At 42.0% G+C, this 21,493-nt stretch overlaps 1 protein-coding gene across 1 annotated transcript in view; it reads right to left on the bottom strand.

The window, feature by feature from the left end:
• LOC146783072 (C-type lectin lectoxin-Thr1-like) overlaps window positions 1-21,493 on the bottom strand; it is a 113,646-nt gene that overhangs the window by 20,686 nt on the left and 71,467 nt on the right. The window lies entirely within an intron of this gene.

Raw genomic sequence — 21,493 nt, 5'->3', positions numbered from 1 at the left:
GTTCGTTGCTTGGCTTTTCGAAGCTCTTGTGAACCTCGTTGAAACCTTGCTTTGCCCTTTACCCGGATTAGGTGTTTCCTACGGACATCGGAACTCTGCTGTACTGAAGTAGCCTCCTGCATTCATTTGCGGATACTTCCCTGCACGTCTAGCTTTCCCAGGGATTATTGTTTACCTTGAGCTGTGGATCGACAAAGAAACTTTGTATCTGCCTCCCTTGTTACGGACCCCCGAGCCAATCCTCAACGCTCGCTGGGAAAACACCAGGACTCATTTCTTCTTCCCCGCTCTGCCTACGGGGTTTTGGGATTCCCTTCACTCGTCCCACATATCGTAGGATCTCTGCACTTCGCCAGCGACGAGAGGAGTCATCGACTGCAACCGGAGTCACCAGCCGCTCCCTTAGACGATCCAGATCACGGAGTTTCTGATACGTTACACACGCGGCGCGCATGCACCTTTTTGTTTATTGATATCTTCACTGGGACATTCTAAAGCTATTAATACTGCCCTGACTGAATTCAGCATTCACTTGTACAAGACAGAAACCCACGCGAGCCTGGTGGAATATTGTTGGTTGTCTTGGCCACTATCAGAGACTTACGAACGGATTGTTGTGTTTCATTTTTTTATTTTATCAAAACTTTATTGACACGTCAATACCTTCCTTTAAAGTGCAACTCCTCATTGGATATTCTCTGAGGTGGAGAGCCACGTTCTTTCTCAGACTTACCTCCTAGCCCCTTTGGGGGGACATACCCATTGCACAGAATGTCTTCGTTGTTTGAGATAAGGATTGCGAAGGTACACAACCTTTCTTTATACGACAAACGCCATGCACAGTGGGGGAAGACTTCGGTTCCTGACTAGTGCATTACCAGAATTAATTCTTCCCTTCTCTTCTTTTATCTCCTTGTTTATTATTTTTCTTTTCTGCAGTCTTCAGTTTCCTTACCTGGCATATCACCTCTGAGACCGTCTGAGACCCTTCAGCCTCCCTGGTGGGCTAACCTGAGATCCTTTTCTGGTCCCGGCTCTTCCCCTGGGTATAACTCATTACTCAGTTTGTGGGCTCTACTGATAATGACTATACCCTAGGGGAGAGTTGTGATTCTGGTCTTCGCTCCCGTGGATGCTGGCGATCACCCTAGGCTTATCCAAGTAAGTCAAGTAACAAGAGTGACACAGAGGCACCAACCTGTGAGCGCCTGTACTACTGTAAACAAGTCACAGAGACACCTATCTGTGAGCTCCTGTACTACTGCAAACAAGTCACAGAGGCACCAAACTGTGAGCTCCTGTACTACTGTAAAGAAGTCACAGAGGCATCAACCTGTGAGCTCCTGTACTACTGCAAACAAGTCACAGTAGCACCAACCTGTGAGCTCCTGTACTACTGTAAACAAGTCACAGAGGCACCTACCTGTGAGCTCCTGTACTACTGTAAACAAGTCACAGAGACACCTACCTGTGAGCCCCTGTACTACTGTAAACAAGTCACAGAGACACCTACCTGTGAGCCCCTGTACTACTGTAAACAAGTCACAGAGACACCTACCTGTGAGCCCCTGTACTACTGCAAACAAGTCACAGTAGCACCAACCTGTGAGCTCCTGTACTACTGTAAACAAGTCACAGAGGCACCTACCTGTGAGCCCTTGTACTACTGTAAACAAGTCACAGAGACACCTATCTGTGAGCCCCTGTACTACTGTAAACAAGTCACAGAGACACCTACCTGTGAGCCCCTGTACTACTGCAAACAAGTCACAGAGGCACCAAACTGTGAGCTCCTGTACTACTGTAAACAAGTCACAGAGGCACAAATCTGTGAGCCTGCATTTACAGCGTTTTACCCGGGGGAAGGAGTGAGTGGAGACGTGCTGGGGGACCGAGGAGGACTTCATTTCCCAGCCCCCTAAGCGCCTGGAGGCGGTTGAAAAACACTCAGGCGGCCCGCAGCGAGGGACGTGCACGGGCGAAGCCCGGGCCAAGGGCGGGCCCGTCCACGCCCGTCCACGCCCAGAAGAGGCTGGGCTGGGCTACCCCTCTAATCTCCCGATCAGTTTGGTGTTCTTTGCTTTAGGTACTGTGCTATTTACTTTCCCATAACCTCAAGTAAGACTTTCTAAGTTTAAATCACTAACTGTCCCTATAGTCTAACATGAGCAATCAAAGGGGCCACCGTGAGCGTACTGGAGTGGCGGGCACACTGGACCCTTTTATTACGCGTGCCAAATCCATGCTAACCCATGAGATACACTTAACTGAGCGGCGTCTGTCACATGGCCCGCTCACTTCCCTGAAGCGTTCTTCTTTAGGGATCAATAATTCTCCCACTGTTTTACACTTACCGACTGTTTCGGCAATGACTCCTTCCCCACTTCATAACCTGTCAAGCCCCGCTGGCCTGGTCTCTTCTCCTCTTGCTAACTCAATTGGCCCTATTATAGAGGGTTCATACAGTGTTACTAAATGGCAGAACGAGGAGGCTGTGAATGAACTCCCTAGAAAACGTCGGAGGGGTGCGGGGGCTCAAAAACCTAAACCCAAACCCGTGAAAGGGGCTCGCTCAGTCAAACCCTCAAGGTCCTGTCCACTCACTGCACCCCATCGCGGGAATGGAAGAAGCCTAAAGGGCACACAGAGAAAAGAATCTTGATACTCTGGGACACAGAAATTCAAGTACTCTTGCTGCTGGGGGACCGCGGAAGACTTCATTTCCCAGACCCCTTAGCACCTGGAGGCACCTGAATAACCCTGAGGCGGCCGGCGGCGCGGTGTGCCTGCATTTACTACAGTAAACAAGTCACAGAGGCACCAACCTGTGAGCTCCTGCACTACTGTTAACCCCTGAGCTCCTGTACTACTGTAATTCACAGAGGCACCAATCTGTGAGCTCCTGTACTACTGTCAATCTGTGAGCTCCTGTACTACTCTATGTAAGGGCCAACAACAGGGAATCATGCGAACTATGTGCTTCACATTTTGAGTGACAAGTTAGAGCACATCAACACTTTCACAGGAATTATCAAGCACACCGTACAACTTGAACACATAAAATGATTTAACATCATCCTAAACGTACTATGAGTTTACTAACTAAGAAGCCCCCACCCAAAGTGGAAGAGACCAGCCTGCACTACGGGTAGTGCCAAGGAAACAAGGTTTTTAATTCAACATTGTTCTAGAGGCTGAACATGCTTGCATAAAAATGCCAGGGCCACATCAGCGGCAGTGGCCTCCACTGAACAGCAGCCCAAGGGATTCCATCTCTGATCTATCCTGCTTTTCCAAAACTACACACTTCAGGAACATCATAACTGGTTCAGTACAGTAGCCTGCATCATCAGCCCCCTTTGTACCCTCAGCCTCCTGTGAGCACTCATGGAAGATTGGTTATGAGTCTTGTAACAGCTTAGATGTCATTTATGTTTGGGCTTCCCCATCTCTTTTATCCCTTTAAACAAGTTACTTAGCTTTGATACAAGGACCCTTTACAATCTTCTCAAGACCTCAGACTACTGTTTCCAATCCATCTTGCTGCCTGATAAGAAAAGAGCTCTCTATACAGCTTGTTGACTCTAACTCCTCTCCTAATTATCTCTCCTCAATCTTGAGGAAATATGCCCCAACTTGTAAGCTGCTCTCCGATGACCTTAATCTCCGGGTCGCACCTAAACCTTTGGGCGCAGCTTCTGGATTCTGGTCCTCCAGCACCCTTGGCTCCCTGTCCAGGGATGCTCTTCCAGCTCAGGTATGTTCTACGGTCCTCCAACATCCTTCAAGAGTCCTACCTCCCAGGATCTCCTGTGTTAGAAGAATCCTTAAGGCTCACCTCACTTCCACACTTCATCTGCCACCTTGCATATATATACATGAGATATTTGTGAGCTCCATCAGGTCTGTGTCAAGCTTCCGCCACACATTCATTCCATAAGCGACTCTATAGGCTCCAATAACTGCTTATCCACCAAGGAACTGTTGTGGAGCTCTGCACCTCTCGATTAAATGTTCTTGCTGCTACCTCAAAAATAAAAATAAAAAAGAAATCAAATTCAATACCTAGATGAGAGGACTTACCAGGATCGCCTTTTCACCCAAGCAGAGGCCCTAAGTTCCTTCTCTTTTACAAAGTTCAAGTGACCCTAGAAGAGGACTGGAAGCCCTATATATTCATTTTGGCTTTGAACCAGACATGGAAAGACCTTTCCTTCCAAGACATTTACTGACTGATCCAACTCACTTATATCATGATGCCCAAAATTACCCCATGCATGGTTCCACAGCTCAGACAGACATTCACTTGCAGCTATTTACAGGTCATCATTACCTTGTTTCGGGAGAAACATCAATGGGGAAATGTTTGTACTAAAGTTCTCTTAACATCAAATTTCAACCCAATGGCTTTGGCAGATGAGAGTTTTAGGGGTCTGAGAGCACCCCCTTACTGCACCCTTCTTTAATGTCAGCTAGGTTTTGAGTGAAGCGGAGAGATCACACTGTGGCACAGAAGATAAGACCCCTGGAATAACTCTACCTAATGAGATGTTTTAGCGGAGCCAGTGAAAATATGGCTTTTTAAAACAGTTCATGGTGTGCATGATTATTAAAGCACTAAATTCCCCTTGAGAGAGCCTAGTAGGTTTCACTTAGGTAGGTGTAGTAGTCAACGACAGCGGTGTAAGACCAATTGTATCTGAAGCAGACAGCCACATCATCAGCGAATAGCATTAAAAACTAAAGTCTGGTGCTGGGCTGGACAAAGGACAAGAGACACCGAGCAAAAGGAGACAAAAAAATCTCATTTTCTGTCCTTGAAGTGAAGAGATAGGTTTTAAAGGCTCAGCGGAACAAAGGAAGCATTTGAAGATCACCAACCTGTAATGACAGTGTGCTCCAGAATTTACATTTAACAAAATAAAAGGAATGAGACACCAGTTCTCGCCTGTCTGGTGGGGGAATGGAGGGACTCAAAGAAGAGCATTGGTTGACCTGGTGAAGCAAAGGCAGAAGAACTGTTATCCATGATACTGAAGTGTCTTATAGAATAGACAAAGGGCCATATGTAGGTAGAACGTGTTTTGCGATTTTCTAATTGCAATTTTTAGGGAATCGCAATTAGAGAATTGCAAAACGGAATGTAGGTAGGATTAGCAAATCATTTTGCGAATCCTACATATTCCTTAATTGCGAATTGCAAATTGAAATTCGCAATTAAGGAATACCTCCCCATTCATTCCTATGGGCCTAGAGGCCCATAGGAATGAATGGGAAGACATTCTCAATTTGCGATTCTCAATTAGAGAATTGCAAATTGAGAATGCAATTTCAAGTGTGCCATGGTGTCAAAAGGACACCCTGTTGCACCCCTGAAATGAGCATGGGTGCACATGTGGCACACATACATGCCCTAAGGACATGTGTGTGCACCACATGCCACTTTGAAAAATGCTAAAATATGCATTTTTGAAAGAAATCGCAAATTACCACCAACCTGTAGTTGGTGGTAATTTGCGATTCCTTAAGGCCAAATTGCACTTATTTGGTGCTTCTTACATTGCATTTAAGGAATCGCAAATTTAGCGATTCCTTATTTTGCACGCAGATTTGCCTTCCTACATACCACTTAGCAAAATTGCGATCGCAAACGCCGAAATTCGGCGAATTTCGGCGTTTGCGATCGCAATTTTGCTTTATACATATGGCCCCAAGTCTCTTGCTAGTCATACCTTCTTTGGACTGTGATGTGGAGTTTCTCTTGATGTTTAGAGATTGAAGGTGATGTATCTTGCTTTATTTGTTTCGGTGGGACATTAAAGTGTAAAACCTGAGGAATTAACTCCTGGAAAGATGATGTTATTACTTATTGCAACAACTCTTTCATGTCCTCCATGTCATCTTACTGCTTAAAGGAAGTAAAAATAGTAAGCTTTGGACACCCACTAAGAGCCTGATGGTGTTAAACTAGATGTCCTATGTATATACATCAAAATGGCTTTGGTGGAATTCCAAGAAATCTTTCCGGGCGTCACACAATTGATGCTGGTGAACGAACATGTCATTTAAAACTTGCCTAAAGTGACCATAATTATCCAAGAGTGGGCTGGAGGCAGAAACTAGGAGCACATTACTTAGTAACGCACTTCCCGTCAGATTACAAATAAGAAACCCAACCTTGGCTCTTCATATAACAAACAGGCGCTGTTTGAGGGTAAACTGAACCCTGTAATTAGTCGTTTAGGGCGACCACCATCCTGGAGCCCATGCTCAGTGGTGAATCTTGAGGCGCCCTTTGGAGAGGAGTCACTGCTGTGTGCAAAGTAGAGGTTTCATCAGCCAGTGTCTCTACTGTGGGATTCACAGCATTTATGACTCTTGATACTTCCTGACATTGATCTATCAAGGGCCTATTCAGTGTGGCATCAGGAAGACAAGCTTCATTCCACTAGCCCTACTCCTGGAATAGACAGAGACACAGAAAGTGATTGAGAAGTGACTTCCTGAGAGTGAAAGAGGTAAGTAGGCACATGAAAACTCTTTCTTACTAATCAAAAAATATAGAGATGCAGGAATCCATGTCACTCAAAAGTTAGGGCAGCTGAAAAAAATCGAGGAACAGCATCTGGAACCGAGAACATCAGGACTGGAAGATGCACTGTTAAGGCAATCTAAAACTCATCTAACAACTTCCTTTCACTGAGCGGCTTCCTAAAATGACCTGAACGTGAAAAAGCTTGTTTGGCTCATAAAAGCAGTGGAGCAGCACTCAACAGAAGGGGCCGTATGATGGTGCCTGTTGTGGTGAGATGACTACCCAAAGTCACTACAACTACTCAGGCATTCCTGATAGAGTATTCTGTGCGCTAGATGTCTATAACCAGGCACATAGGAGGAGAAATAAAACTGAAAAATGGATCACTGACAGCCTCCTAACAATGATCTTGATGAAACTCAACCTTGTGATCCAAGGCTGGAGAAACAGGCCTGCCATTGTTTTTATTATGATTTAACAGACTAATTTGTCTTGAAAAAACTCCTTTTCTCTGAAATAATGTGTTTCCCTCAATTTCATGGGGAGGTGTCCTGTGCCACACACATTTACCCACTTTTCTTTGATGACAGAAACACCCTCTAACTTCTAGTTAAGAATCTAACATCCGCTTGGTGCCTTATGTAAAAACTAGGACTGCTGTTGTACTTTCAATGTTAATGTTATTTCACACGATTGTGTAAGTTTGTTTCACTTGTCATTTTTGTCTTTGAATTTTTTCGTTTTTAAGTGGAATATAACATTGTGTATAAATGTGTTTTTGTAAATGTGGTGTTCTGTAAATGGAAGGTTTCTTTTCTAAGACATGAAAAAATATTTATTTACTTCTCTAATCTAAATAATTTAAAATAAGCTAAATAAAGCAATAAGAAACCTAGAGTTGATGGTCTAGGGTATTTTCTTTAAAGTGTGCAAACTAGTCCTTCTGGACACACTCTTTTCTCTATTACGAGTTGTCTCACTGCCACCCTATACACAGTGGTGATCCCACCAATGGAAAGAGTGGCAGTGAGGCAACTCAGGGGGGCCCCTACAGGACCCACTGTCACCTCTGTGAATGAGGGTGCATGCAGGGGCACATCAGCCGCAAGGATTTCCTGGTGCTGAGGCTATTCAGATAAATTATCGAAAACAAAATATCGAGGAGCAGATATATCGAGTTTGAAATATTGTGATGCACAAATATCGTTGCACGACTAATCATGTTAATCGGGTAATTACACTTTTTGACTATGCTAATGTATCAGGGGAAGCATTATCTTTGATTTTATTAGATGCTGAGAAGGCCTTCGACCGAGTCTCATGGAGTTTTTTATGGGAAGTATTGAAGTTACGGGGCTTTGGCCAGGAGTTCATAGCCTCGTTGCAGACTTTATATCGTCAACCTGTGGCACGTATCTGTACCATGGGACTCGAGTCGGAGGCAGTTCAGATTCAACGCGGTACTGGACAGGGGTGCCCATGCTCTCCTTTACTTTTTTCATTATACATCGATCCGTTTTTAAAGATGCTTGAGTCAAGTACTAAGATACAGCCAATAAACATTCAGAACTATCAGTTTAAGGTTTTTGCGTATGCGGACGATGTAGCTATTGTTTCACCAAGACCGACGGCCGCAATGCAGGAAATAGAATATTTAGCTTCTGAATTTGGTGTAGCTTCCGGCTACAAGTTGAATGCAGCCAAGACTCAGATCTTGTGTACTAACTTACCGACCTACTCTGACCCGAGGGTTTATGAAGAGGTTACCTACTTGGGTGTGAAGATTAGAGCCTTAGCAACCGATCTTGTCAAGACAAACTGGGATGGTATTATGTCTGGTGTACAGAAAGAATTAGATCGAGCCGAATGCTTACACCTTTCTCTTGTAGGGAGATGTAATCTACTCAAAATGATGATTTTGCCTAAAATTCTGTATTTTTTTAGATGCCTGCCTTTAGAAATTTCTCATGCAAGTTTAATGCAGCTACAATCCATTTGTATGCGTTTTCTATGGTCTAGGGGAAAGGCCCGCCGTGCTATGAGATATATGGTTTTACCTCGGTTGGTAGGAGGCTGGTCGGTACCGGATTTTACCTTGTACTATTATGCATGTATGATACAAAGAATGAATATACTATTTACAGGTGTGGGACCTTTAGATATGGCGGAGTGTCCATCTATTTATGAGATGCTATTGGGTGTTAAAGCAAAGAATTGTCTGTTTTTAAATTTGGATTGGAGCTATTACAAGCGAACTAGATTCAAGGTTCTAGGGGCAGCTTATAAAGTGTGGAAAGCCGTTAGGAAAATGTATCAGTTTGGGAAAATCTCTTGGTATACACCATTAGCTGCTACATCATTTTTTCCATCGGTGTTTTGGGATCGGGTGGTTTATAATTGGAGAATTAAAGGCATACGGGTGGTGGGAGACCCATACTCGATAGAGGGTCTTAAATCATTTGATCAACTTCGTGAGTACTATCAGTTACCTAGGGAAGACTTTTATAAGTACTTACAAATCAGACAGTATTTAATGCAGGTTCATGGCAATATCTCACCTAACCCTTTGTTGGAAGCAAATCGGAAAACTGTAAGAATAGGCACCTTAAATAGTCTAATGCTTAGCACTAAGTCTGATGATTTAGAAGAGCAGAATCGAAAATGGGGGACCAGATTGGGAAGATCTGATTTAAATTTTGTGGTTTCTATTAAATTGGCAATTCAATTATTCCTATCTGCCAAACTGTCGGCTCAACATTTTAAGTCACTTTTCAATTTATACTACACTCCAGATAAGGTCTCCAATTGGAGTGGGGCTCATACAGGGGGATGCTTCCGATGTGGGCATCTCCCTGCAGATGATATACATATTTTTTTCTCTTGTTCTACTTTGGTTAGACTTTTGCACCAGGTGCAGCAGTTCTTAACAAAAATTGTTGGTGTCCCTATACAATTAACAGCTGTTCAGATTTCGTTGGGGGTGGAAATGGGAGTTATGGCAGAAGGGATACCAAAGAAGCAGATTTTTCTAATATTTCTTGCTACTGCAGTTTTCAGGCTAAGTATAGCCTCGTATTGACTCCAGAAAGAACCGCCCACATTTGAGGCTTGGCGTGCACAGTTTTATTATGTTTATAATATGGAGTATAGTCTATATTCTATTAAAGGTCATCGTAAAAAGAAGCTGGGGTGTCAATTCTGGGGCTCAGTTAGGCAATACTTGTCTTAGGATCTCTGAATATAAACCCCGTTTAGTGTCTATAATCTTGTAGAGGTTTTCTTTATTTAGGAAGTGCCGGTATTCACCTTAATTGTATATCACGCACTCATTATATACGCTATTTGCTTATTAATGATTTTTTATTTATGGTCTATATGTATAATTATGTTGTATAATTATGCTGTATATTGATTATCTGGAATCAACTGACTCATGTATTTTCAATAAAAAAATAAAAATAAAAAAATACACAGTGGTGAGCCCACCAATGGAAAGAGTGGCAGTGAGGCACTGTCACCTCTGTGAATGAGGGTGCATGCAGGGGCACATCAGCCGCAAGCATTTCCTGGTGCTGAGGCTATTCAGATAAAATATCGTAAACAAAATATCGAGGAGCAGATATATCGAGTTTGAAATATTGTGATGCAAAAATATCGTTGTTAAAAATATCTATGTTGTTAATATCATTTACAAAAATATTGTGGTTAACAATATCATTTTATAATAATTTTCATTTATTTTAGTATATATTTTAAGTGTATATGTAGAAATTGTTTGTATCATTATAGTTAATGTTTTTTAATATAGTTTGTAAAATTTTTAATGTTTTTAAGTTTAATTTAAGAGTTTCTTTGTATTTTTGTTGCTGTAGCAGGGTGGGAAGTAAATTAATTAATTAATATATTTTTTTTTTTTTTTTATTACATTACGTTTTAGGTGTGGGTAGTGGAGTACAGAAGAAAAACTAAGTGGATTCATTGAATACATGAATAACAACACTATGAACATCAAATTCACTTCTTGTGTCAGTTCGACTAATTTGGTCTTTTTAGACGTGGAACTGTTTATAGACAATGATAGAATCTGTAGCAGGATGTATCGTAAGCCTACGTCCTGCAATGCTATTTTACATGCGGGTAGTGCGCATCCCAAACATCAGATTAGGGCAATCCCCTATGGAGAAATGTTACGGGCGCGACGTAACTGTAGTGAGGACAACCAATTCAGAGAATGTATGAAGGACATGGAAAGGAGGTTCACCCAAAGGGGCTATGATAGAAGAGATCTTATGGTAGCATCACAGAGGGCTTTTAAGATAAAACGCGCATCCACCTTAACCCCGAAAAAAACTAAAAATAAGTCTACTTTGATTAGGATGATAACAGATTTTAATCCTATAAATTCAATTCTTTATAAGAGCATGCATAAGCACTGGCATATCCTGAAGGCGGATAGGACGCTACAGGAATTTCTGCCAGATAAACCACAAATTACATACCGAAGAGGGAGAACATTGGGTACAATATTGAGTCCTAGTTACCCGAGAGAGGCTGAGAAAGAACAATGGCTTACTCAAATGAGTAAAGGTTTTTTTAAATGTGGCCACTGTGGGATGTGTAAACATGCGAAAGACAAAACTAAACAATTTCAGTATAATGGTAAACAAATGTATGACATTGTGACTAACATTAATTGCAGTACTAAATATGTTGTATATGTAATTAATTGTATGTGTGAGCAAATATATGTGGGAAGCACAATAAGGGCTCTTAAAGATAGGATTGCTGAACATTGGAGAGCGGTAAAGAATAATGATCACAGGTATCCAATTGCGGAACACATACATAACTGCACTTCGCAAGGTTTACACAAATCATTTCAATTTTGTGGCATTGAGCATGTTAAGAGGGAAGCGCGTGGAGGTAACAGAGAACTCGCACTGCGGAGGCATGAGGCAAGATGGATCATGCGCTTGAGGGCTGTGGAGGATGGTCTTAACTATGACCGTGAGTTACAGTATTTCCTAGGGGAATGAGAATTTAATGGACTGGACAGGTTGAGCAAAAGAGTGATCATTAAGTAGATCTAGTGATGGCTTGTTGGAGTTGCGATGTTGCTTTTAGTTGTTAGCTATTTTCTAGCTGTATGTTTCGTGCAGTTCCTAGTATATTCTACTTAGGTACTTATTTCATGTTATATTATATCAGCAAAGAATTTAATAATTAAAGATGCGCAGGTCCTATTAACCAGTGATTACGGTGTTTGGTGACTATTTGTAATAGCTGGGTAAAATGGATTGATTTAATTGAGTACTTGGAGATTGTCTTTATCTATCTGTTGCTACAACAACAGAAATGATTTACTGCGGTAAGATGATTAGGTTGCCTTAGTATAATTGGCACTATTTCTTGGTAACTAAAATCATATGTAAGGCGAGATATAACGTATAATAATTATGTCCGCGATTACTTTCGTGGATTGCTATGCTTTTTTAATTAAGAAATCATAGGTTTGGCGGGGTATAACTCATAATAACGATGGTTGCGATTATATTCGTGGATCGCTATGCTTTCTATTTAATAAGATAGCTCAGATTCAAGGTGCATCATTTCTTAACATTTTATAAATGGCGTCCGTTATTTATGTTGGTGTTTTCTCGAAACCTATCCAAAATGGCGCTCGTCAAACGACGGCGTAGTTACCTCGTTTATGTTTACTGGATTGTTTAAGAGGGTCAATACACGCGACGCGTTCAGACACGAAGACGGTTCCGTATCTGGGGACGCTTGCGATTGCTAAAAGTGAGTAAAATGGGAGAGGGACATCTGACTATTGGGGGACGCTGTGCAGTATGTTAGGAGACATACTGAAATTTTGATGTTTACATTGATTTATAGGTCTCCGTACTTCAGAGACTTCAAATACAAACTTTGAGGATCATTGCCTTAAGAATTGTGCTAATGGTCACGTACTCTACTCATTGAAATCAGGTGAGATTGTATTTCAGTCTATTAAGACTTGAGGTATGATTGACATATTATCTTTAGTGCAGGGTTGCTTACAATTATATTTGCATTGTAGGTGTTGTTGGATAATAAAAGACCATTAGGAAGGAGGCACAGATATTATTCAACCCAAATTGTTTTAAGGTATGTGCTTCAATGAATTAAATTTTGGTATTTACCCTCGCCATCCTTGCCTCATGCATACCGCAGTGTGTCTGACTAGGTTCTATATATATTTTTCTGAATTTAGGAGGCAGTTATACAAGATCAAGGTACAATTTGGCTTTGTTTAAGGCATGATTAATTGATTGGGTTTACTGTTGGGAGAACGGTGCCATCACGAGTGTTTGGAGTGTTTCACTGCTACAATGGTGATTAATTAATTTATTTTAGATTGAATCTTTTTAGTTTGAATTGTCAAAACGATTGGTCGAATTCCTTACTGTGTTAATTAATCATGTGGATGTGATTATATTGATGATATGTCACACAGCATGCTTTTCCTTTGCACATTCAATCATGTGGGCTATGGAATATGAAACAAATGTGTTTCTATACTCCAATGTGTATTATTTATTGCTTCCAGCCCTGAGGAAGTCGCATGGGTTAATCCCTATCGACGAAACGCGTTGGGAGTGGAAGAATGTTATGAATATAAGAAGTTTGGAGATTCATATGAAAATAAAAGAAGAAGAGAAGCCCACTTTAATGTGTATCTAGTTTTGTGACATTAATAGGAAACTTTGTTGGTGAATTTGTGAGTGCTTCAACACGAGAAAATACGTGGGTAGTGGAGTTAGTAGGGGTATAGGGTGGTAAGTAATTTAATTATAAATATCTAATAAATAATTGTAAATTATTAATGATGTAATTGATAATTATGTTAATTGTGTAATTAATTTATTTTGTGTTAATATTTTTGGTGTGGTTTGTGGTTTTTGCAGTGGTAAAGGATGTGAAGGAAATTAATTATAATAATTCATCATTAACATTCATTATCAATAATAATGTAATTGATAATTACTTATGTAAATTGTGTAAATAATCTTTAAGTTATATATGAGGTATGGGTTGTTGTGATTGTAGGGGTTAGCGTTTATTAAATATACTTAATTTATTATTAGTTGATTGTTTTTTTTGTTTTGTTTTTTTAGTCCTCATACGCCATTAGATCTTTCCAGAGCTCAATTGATTACCTTCGCTGACCCCCCATCTAGTAGGCATCAGCAAGAGAAATCTGATCTAAATGGTTTGCACTTTACACAGAACCTCTCGAAATTTGTCTGTTCCATTCTTGTATCTGTGAAGCCCAGGAACTGACCCGAGTGGTGAAGTAAATCCATGTAGAGGCATAATCATTGGACATACATACCCCTGTTTGATATAGTTTAAAGACTATCCAACCAATTTATACAAGGTCCCCAATAGGCCCTTTTCTTACTATTATCTTTTCTAGTAGCTATATCACATTTCATTACAAATTTAATAGCATTGACCCAATCTAAAAAGGTCGGTGGGGTACTTTTAATCCAAGATTTACATATTTCTCTGCGAGCTAAGAGTACAAGATAAAAACACAACTTGTTAGTATCCAAAGAGAGCAATTCATAATTGGGAAAAAGACCAAAAAAAACTAGCAAGATGCTCACCTGTATATCAAACCCAAAAATTCCTTCCATACCTTTTAGAACCAGTCCCCAAAATTGCTGTATTATAGGGCAGCTTACGAACATATGCTCATCATCAGCTTTTTCTTTCCGGCACTTCGGACAGCATGGAATAGTGCCCTTTGCAAATTTGGATAGTTTTAATGGAGACCAGTATACTCTATGAAGAGAGAAGAGATGATTCCTTCTTAAGTTGGCGGCTTGAACTGTAGCATATAATAAATCAAAAGATACTTGCCATAATGTTTCCGTGTTGACATCTGGCAAGTACTCGCCCCACAGTTGTGCTGGAAGTGTAAAGTCCTCGTCTGCCCGCTCTATCAGAAGCCAGTAAAGATTAGCCAGTTCTTTTTTGTTCCGTCATCTGGCACTCAAGACAGCCTCTACATCATTCGTAAAACCAACTGGTATGCCAACCCTCTGAGACCAGCTTTTTCTTTGTAAGTACATACGGGGGGCTGGGGGTACGGCGCGTACATACGGGGCTGGGGATACGGCACGTACATACAGGGGGGGCTGGGGGTACGGCGCGTACATACGGGGGGCTGGGGGTACGGCACGTACATACGGGGGGCTGGGGTATGGCACGTACGTACGGGGGGCTGGGGGTACGGCGCGTACATACGGGGGGGTGATGGCGTGTACGGTGCGTACCGTGCCCCCTTTTCCTCGTGCATTGCGGCGTACTTAGCTTTTCCGGCACTTTTTGGCTCCCGTAAAAATATAGCCGTGCGGAGGGCTGTGGGTACAAATCGTACTTGCTGGTTCGCAAAACGCTGTCTGACTCCATGCGGACGTCGCGTACGCGCTGTCCAGGATTGGAATTGTATGTATTTTTTAGCCGTACGGAGTTTTTTACGATTCGTACGGAAATGGTCTTCTGTACGAATCGTACTTGCTGGTTTGTACGGTGGAATTCCCGGGTACGAGTCGTACGGAGAAAAAGCCCCATACGACCATTTGTACCCGGGTTTTACAGGATCGGATTCGGCACCTTAATGTTAATATATTAATGTTTACTATGTTTAACTAAGTTTATATTAAAAAACAATATTTTTGTGCTCAATATTAGTCTATAACAATATTTTTTCTCGATATTTTTGTTATTAACCTTATAAGTATAAGATAACAATAATTTTGTACTCAATATTTTTGTCACAATATTTATGTCCCACAATATTATTGGTTTCAATATTTTGTCAGTGAACCGGTGCTGAGCTTAGCTGCTGTCTTTGTAAGTATAACATGACAAGTATAACCACAGCAGTTCATTGGACACTGGCCCTGAAATTTCATTCTCACTCCTGCAGAATCTCTCACACTCGCCCCTTGGTCTTTCAGAAGTGACTGTGATGGAGCACGGTTTTACTTTAAAACCGAATACCTGTTTCATTTTCGCATGTTATAACTAAAAGTACTACTGATTAATTATTAAGTATTAAAAGTTTCTCAAATGTTGTCTAATCAACCTTATTAACAAGAGAATTACACGTGGGAATGCTATTGCATGGCTACAATAATAAGTGAACTAAGTTGGTGCGCAAACTGACAAGAAATCGATGTTGCTTATGTGATGTTATTGTGTTTGCGCTTTTAATTAATATGCATTAATAGTTTTTGATGTCGCAAATGGCTAGATAAATACACACACATAAGGGTATTAGCAGGGGAATAACACTGTTTAATCATTTCCGTGCAGTAATTCTGTTTTATGTTTATTTTTACTTAAGTTGACTGATGTGGCCTACTACAAAATGGCTACCACCCGCAGCCTGCATTCGAGTAGATGGAAATTTTACAAAAAAAAGGCTTTGCACTCCCTGTGACCTTGCACCTCCGATGAACTGAAAAGCCATGAGCATGATGACAAGTCCGGGAAATCTGCCAAGTGCCCCTGGAAGATGGAGTTGTTGCAATATTGAAATATTGACTTCATGAACTTATAATGATTCCACCATTTGATACAAATTTACCCAGTAGAGACATCCGTAGATGTATCGAAATTAGTCATGGACATTCAATTTTTCTATTCATTATTTGGGACAATCTATGTGTGAGAAAATCTCGCACAATATTGAAAATGTACCAAGATGACATTATTTCTGCCATTCATCCATTCTGAACAAAGAATTGTAACTTTATAGAATGTAAATTTTAGTATAAATATTAGCAGACTAGAGAGGTCTAGCGCCACTTCTTCCCGAGCTGATGATCCGAGGTCCCTATGCTGACGGAGAGGACGATGACTCTACATGACGGCAGGAAACTCTAATTCTTCTACAGAGGACCGGTTCTGACTTAGGATCTGACATTTAGACAGAATAGGTAAATATGAGAGAAATGATTTTGCATTTAATTGGCTTTTCTTACAATTTTAGATAAACATATAATTCTGTTTGAATCTCTGTGTCGGGTGATTATTTCTGGTCATGTTTATTAAATTTATTTGTGTATTCTTTGAAATGTTTTTCGCTAGATTTAAAAGCAACTAGCTGGTCGCATTGACCCCAAAGTACAGGCAGATCAGATAGGTATTAAAAGGTGTGTGTTTCCCCTTATACATGGCACGGATAAGAGTGGTAGGATGAATGTTGGTGTAATGGGCCCCACCAGCGTATGATGTGTGTGTGACTGTGAGACCGCTCCGTCTGTGGAAGTGGAGGGGATTCGGAAGCTCAGATCTGCACCAGTTTCTTGGTAGCAGAATGATGGTTAGCTATTGTCTTGGTCTGGCGAAATTGCGTGTATATAGGCTTGTTGATTATTGATTGATATTTGTACTAACACTATATGTTGAAGTTGTGTTGAGTTTTATGTATTGTGAACGGCTTCTGGGACGTAGGGAGTCGGTGACAGTTCCGTAGTAGAGCAGAGGGAGTGTTGCTCTCGGAAAAAGGCGGGATTTTTGGCCCTGTATGCAGACAGGGGAAAACGTGTGACAATTGAAGTTGCGTGTCGCATTGTCTGGGTTCGATGAGGTAGCATCGCCGTGTGTTGCCATTAGAAACTTATTTTCTGTGTGAGAGAAGTATGTATGACAGCAAAGGTTATCTGTGAAACTCTGGTCTTAGGTCTCAGGGATCCGTATGGCATTCCGTTAAAGCTTACCACTGGAGAGGTAATAGGTATTCTCGGAGCTTGTTAGAAGGACAGGGCAGAGGTAAGCGCTGCTTTGTTAACGTGTGATAAAATTCTGTAGTAGGACAGACTGTTCGCTGTTCTCGGGAAAGACAGAATTCTGTGTGAAAGTACTACATTTTCTGGTGTGAAAGTGCGTGAATGAGAAGGCGTTCTAGTTAATTGTGAAACTCTTAGGAGCATTCCGGAGGAAAACAGGTAATTGGTGCTTGTTAGAAGGGTAAAGTAGAGGGATGTGCTACTTTATCAACGGAAGTAACGATTCTGTAGTAGGGCAGAGGTAAGCGCTGCTCTCGGGAAAGGCAGAATTCTCGTGGGAAAGGTCTTTGCTGTTCTATGGCTAGCGAAGCAGACAATGGAGATGTTTGTATGTTGTAACTAACAGACTCGTAGAAGTTGAAACAAAGTCTACCGAGTAGTCTTGTAAAGGAGGGGTAGACGAGAAGGACAGGAGACAGGAGCAGAAGCGACTGCAGCGACTGCTGACGTCAGGGAGACCGCGCTGTGATTGGACAGTGGGTTAGAACAGTGGAAGCACGGTAATTGGTGTGCTAGTGTATGCCGCGCTAGGATTGGGAGACATACAGGGTGACGTAAACGCTCCAGGATTGGTGCGTTAGTGTGAGTCGCGCTGAGATTCGCGGACTGAGTCAGTGACGTAGACGTTTCAGGATTGGTGCGTTAGTGTGAGTCGCGCTGAGATTCGCGGACTGAGTCAGTGACGTAGACGCTCCAGGATTGGTGCGTTAGTGTGAGTCGCGCTGCAATTGGACAAGAGATCGTACAGTTGTAGAAAGAGCAAACAGCTTGTGGAAAATAAGAAAGATGTATTACCACGCTGAGGAAAAGGAGAAGAAATCCTTGCTTAGTAAAGTAAAGAACTGGTTCGACAAGGATAAAGATATAGTGACTAAAGAAGTACAGTTATTGCCCCCGATAAGAACCCCAGCATCCTTCATGGTTGCGAAGTATGGGTATCATACCTGTATTTGGTTAGATAACTGGGTGAAGTATACAAAGGATGATGGAGTGTTAGCGTTCCCGGAACATGGTTCCTTTAATCTGGCCATACTGAGGAACTTACGGGAGCAGATGATGAATCTAGAGCCTTGGGCTAGGCCAACGCAGTTTGAGGCATTGACTGAATGGGAAGATGAAATGCATGAACGAGAAAAGCAGAGGGGTGGAGGTAGCTACAGGTACATGTTTGGGCGAAAGTAGGATCGCAAAACCCATCATGACCGGATGAGAAGGTGGTGTGATGCTAGTATGACCGAGGGATTATATCCTGTGAGAACGGCAGAGGAATCAGGAGGGAGAAAGTGTACAGAGAAAGAACATAATGTAGAACCCAGGAGATATGGGGCAAATTAGTCTGATGATGATGTCCTAGAGGACATGCTCTATAAAAGACCACCCCCGTATAGACGAGAACCAGAGGTAGGAACAGCAGTAACCCCGATGAGAGACACCCTGCGGATTATTAAGACAGAAGGCACCACCCCTGGGTTGAAAAGCAGTTGTTCTCTGGCCGAAAGAGAAAGAGAGAGAGATAGAGGGAGAGAGAAGGATAGAGAGAGAGAAAGAGAGAGAGAGAGAGAGAGAAAGAGAGAGAGAGAGAGAGAGAGAGAGAGAGAGAGAGAGAGAGAGAGAGAGAGAGAGAGAGAGAGAGAGAGAGAGAGAGAGATAGAAAGAGAGAATGAACTTGAGGATGAAAAGACCAGAGAACTAGCAAGAACTACTTTGGAACTGACAGAGAAAATCAGAGAACTGACTAAAAATCTTGAGGCCGTTACAGTGCCTGTGACAATAGGCCCGGTTATGCCAATTTTTGACAAGCAGAGGACGGGCGAGAGTGGTTTGACGGTACCATATGTGGGCAATAGATTGGTTGTTCCTCCGGAGCAGGCAGAAATGAGAACAGGAGAAACACAGTGGAGAACAGGAGAAAATCAGTGGAGACATACCATATCTGGAGGAGAATTGAGTGTGCAGACTAACTCAAGTTTGAATTATGGATGTGTGGAAGGGAACAGAGGATCAATTTTAGAACCACAAAGAGTGACAGAACCAGGGGGTGCAGAAAAATCTGTGATAACTGCTGAAGATTTGAATGATTGGTTGAAAACTTTACAAAGAAGAGAAAAAGAATCACAGGGAATTGATGTAGCTAGGCTACGCATGGAGATGGAAGAGATGATAGTAGGAACAATCCCTACAGAAACACTGAAGAATTATCAGGAAGGGGAGATCCTCTTCCTTTGCAAGAGTGTCACATGGAGAGCAAAGAACATACATGACAAGTTGAAAGGAATAGCCAGTGAAATGGGAATTGACATGGACAAGGTAAAAGCTTTACAAAAGCCTTACCGAGTGGATTTTACAGATAAGGACATTGAGAATCTGAACAATGCAGGCCGAACAGGACAGATTAAGGAAATGATTGCCTTGCTGAAGAAATGGGGAGATGTAGAAAGATGGAAAGACAGATGGTACCGAAAGCGAGAGGATGGGGCAGATAGAACTTACTCGGCATTCCCCCTGAAAGAAAAAGAGAAGGCAGTGACAGCTTACCCCATGAGAGAGATTCCAGGAGGTGGGTACGTACATGTCCCATGGACCAGACAGGATATTTTATCATTTACGAATGATTTCCCTCGACTAAGGGAAAAGCCCGTTGAGTGGTACAGACAGGTCGACAGATTTGTAAAGCTGTCAAAAGTACTGTGGATTGACCTGAATAGTCTGTTTGATATAATTGTACCAGCAGACCTGTGGGCAGAATGTAAAATAGTCATAGACTGGCCCACTAAGGAATACCCGAGAGATCCAAAAACAGGAGCTCCAGACCCGGAGGTAATGAAGAAGTATGAGCAGGTTATGGCTTTCTTGAAAAATAAGGTACCTCCCAAGGAAACAGACTGGGTTAAAATAGATCGAACATACCAGGAATTGAAAGAATCAGTCCATGCTTACTATGAAAGACTGATACTAGCTTTTAAGCAGTTCAGTGGAGATGAACACTTGGGTGACAAGGATCTGAGTCATTTTGTGTATAGATTTGTGTATGGTTTGCGACCGGAAATCAGTGAAATGATACGGCAGCACACCGTAGACTGGCAGAGTAAGAAAATTGATGAGATTCTGGGACATGCAAAATACTTCAGTGATGAGATTGAGGCAAAACAGAGGAAGCTAAAAGAAAAGGCGATGTGGGCACAGGTGAAAGTTGCAGAAAGACAGGAAGCTCAGTTGGTTGAACAGGCAAATAACCCAGGAAATAAACCCAGGTTTGGTCCAGGAAAAGGAAAGGGGAACATCGAGGAAGCCAAGAAAAAGTTTCCATGCCACAACTGTGGAAAATTAGGGCACTGGAAATCCGAGTGTAAGAATCCACCGTCTACTAATGATGTTATTCCATCATTGAATTCACAGGTGCAGAGTGAGGGGTGTGGTCAGCATCGACAACAGCAGAAGGCTGATAAGCAGCAGAATCAGGTGCCAAAACCACCCTTGCCACAGAGAAGAGGATCTCAGAAGTACAGCCAAGAGTCGGGATTCTACGATGAAGAGCAGGTAACCAAACCAAAACGCGCAAGCGCAGTTTCTCAGTACTGGCTGAAGAATGATGGAAGTGACTCTGAGGGAGACTTCTGACGTTGCCGAAGAGAGGAAGAAGAGTGCGTACTTGGCGCAACTCTAGAAATAGACCAGGCAGGGTCTTTTGTAGATGGAAAAATTAATGGCGAAAGTGTCACTTTTCTAGTTGACACAGGGGCCATGAGATCAACTGTCAGGTCAGCTGATATAAAGAATCTTCCTCTCTCGGATGAAGCTATCCAAGTAGTTGGTGTGTCCAACACACAGATTAAAACTCTACTTACTGAACCAGTAAGGGTTAGAATAGGGAAATTTTCAGACATGCACCGATTCGTGGTGTGTGACACAAGTCCTGTGAACTTGCTAGGCAGGGATCTGCTATGCAAGATGAATTGCACTATTTTCTGTACTCCAGATGGAATAACCTTTGAGACACCTGATGAGGATGTTCTATACAGAATGACCATGGATAACAGAGAATGTGTGGCTTTGGGAACATATGCAATATTTAATCCAGATGCATTGCCCCCAGAATTAAAACAGACAG

Source organism: Triturus cristatus, chromosome 12 (genome assembly GCF_964204655.1).
Source record: "Triturus cristatus chromosome 12, aTriCri1.1, whole genome shotgun sequence".
NCBI lineage: Eukaryota > Metazoa > Chordata > Amphibia > Caudata > Salamandridae > Triturus > Triturus cristatus.
The sequence above is the reverse complement of the archived record's forward strand: the minus strand, read 5'-3'. Positions and strand labels throughout refer to the sequence as shown.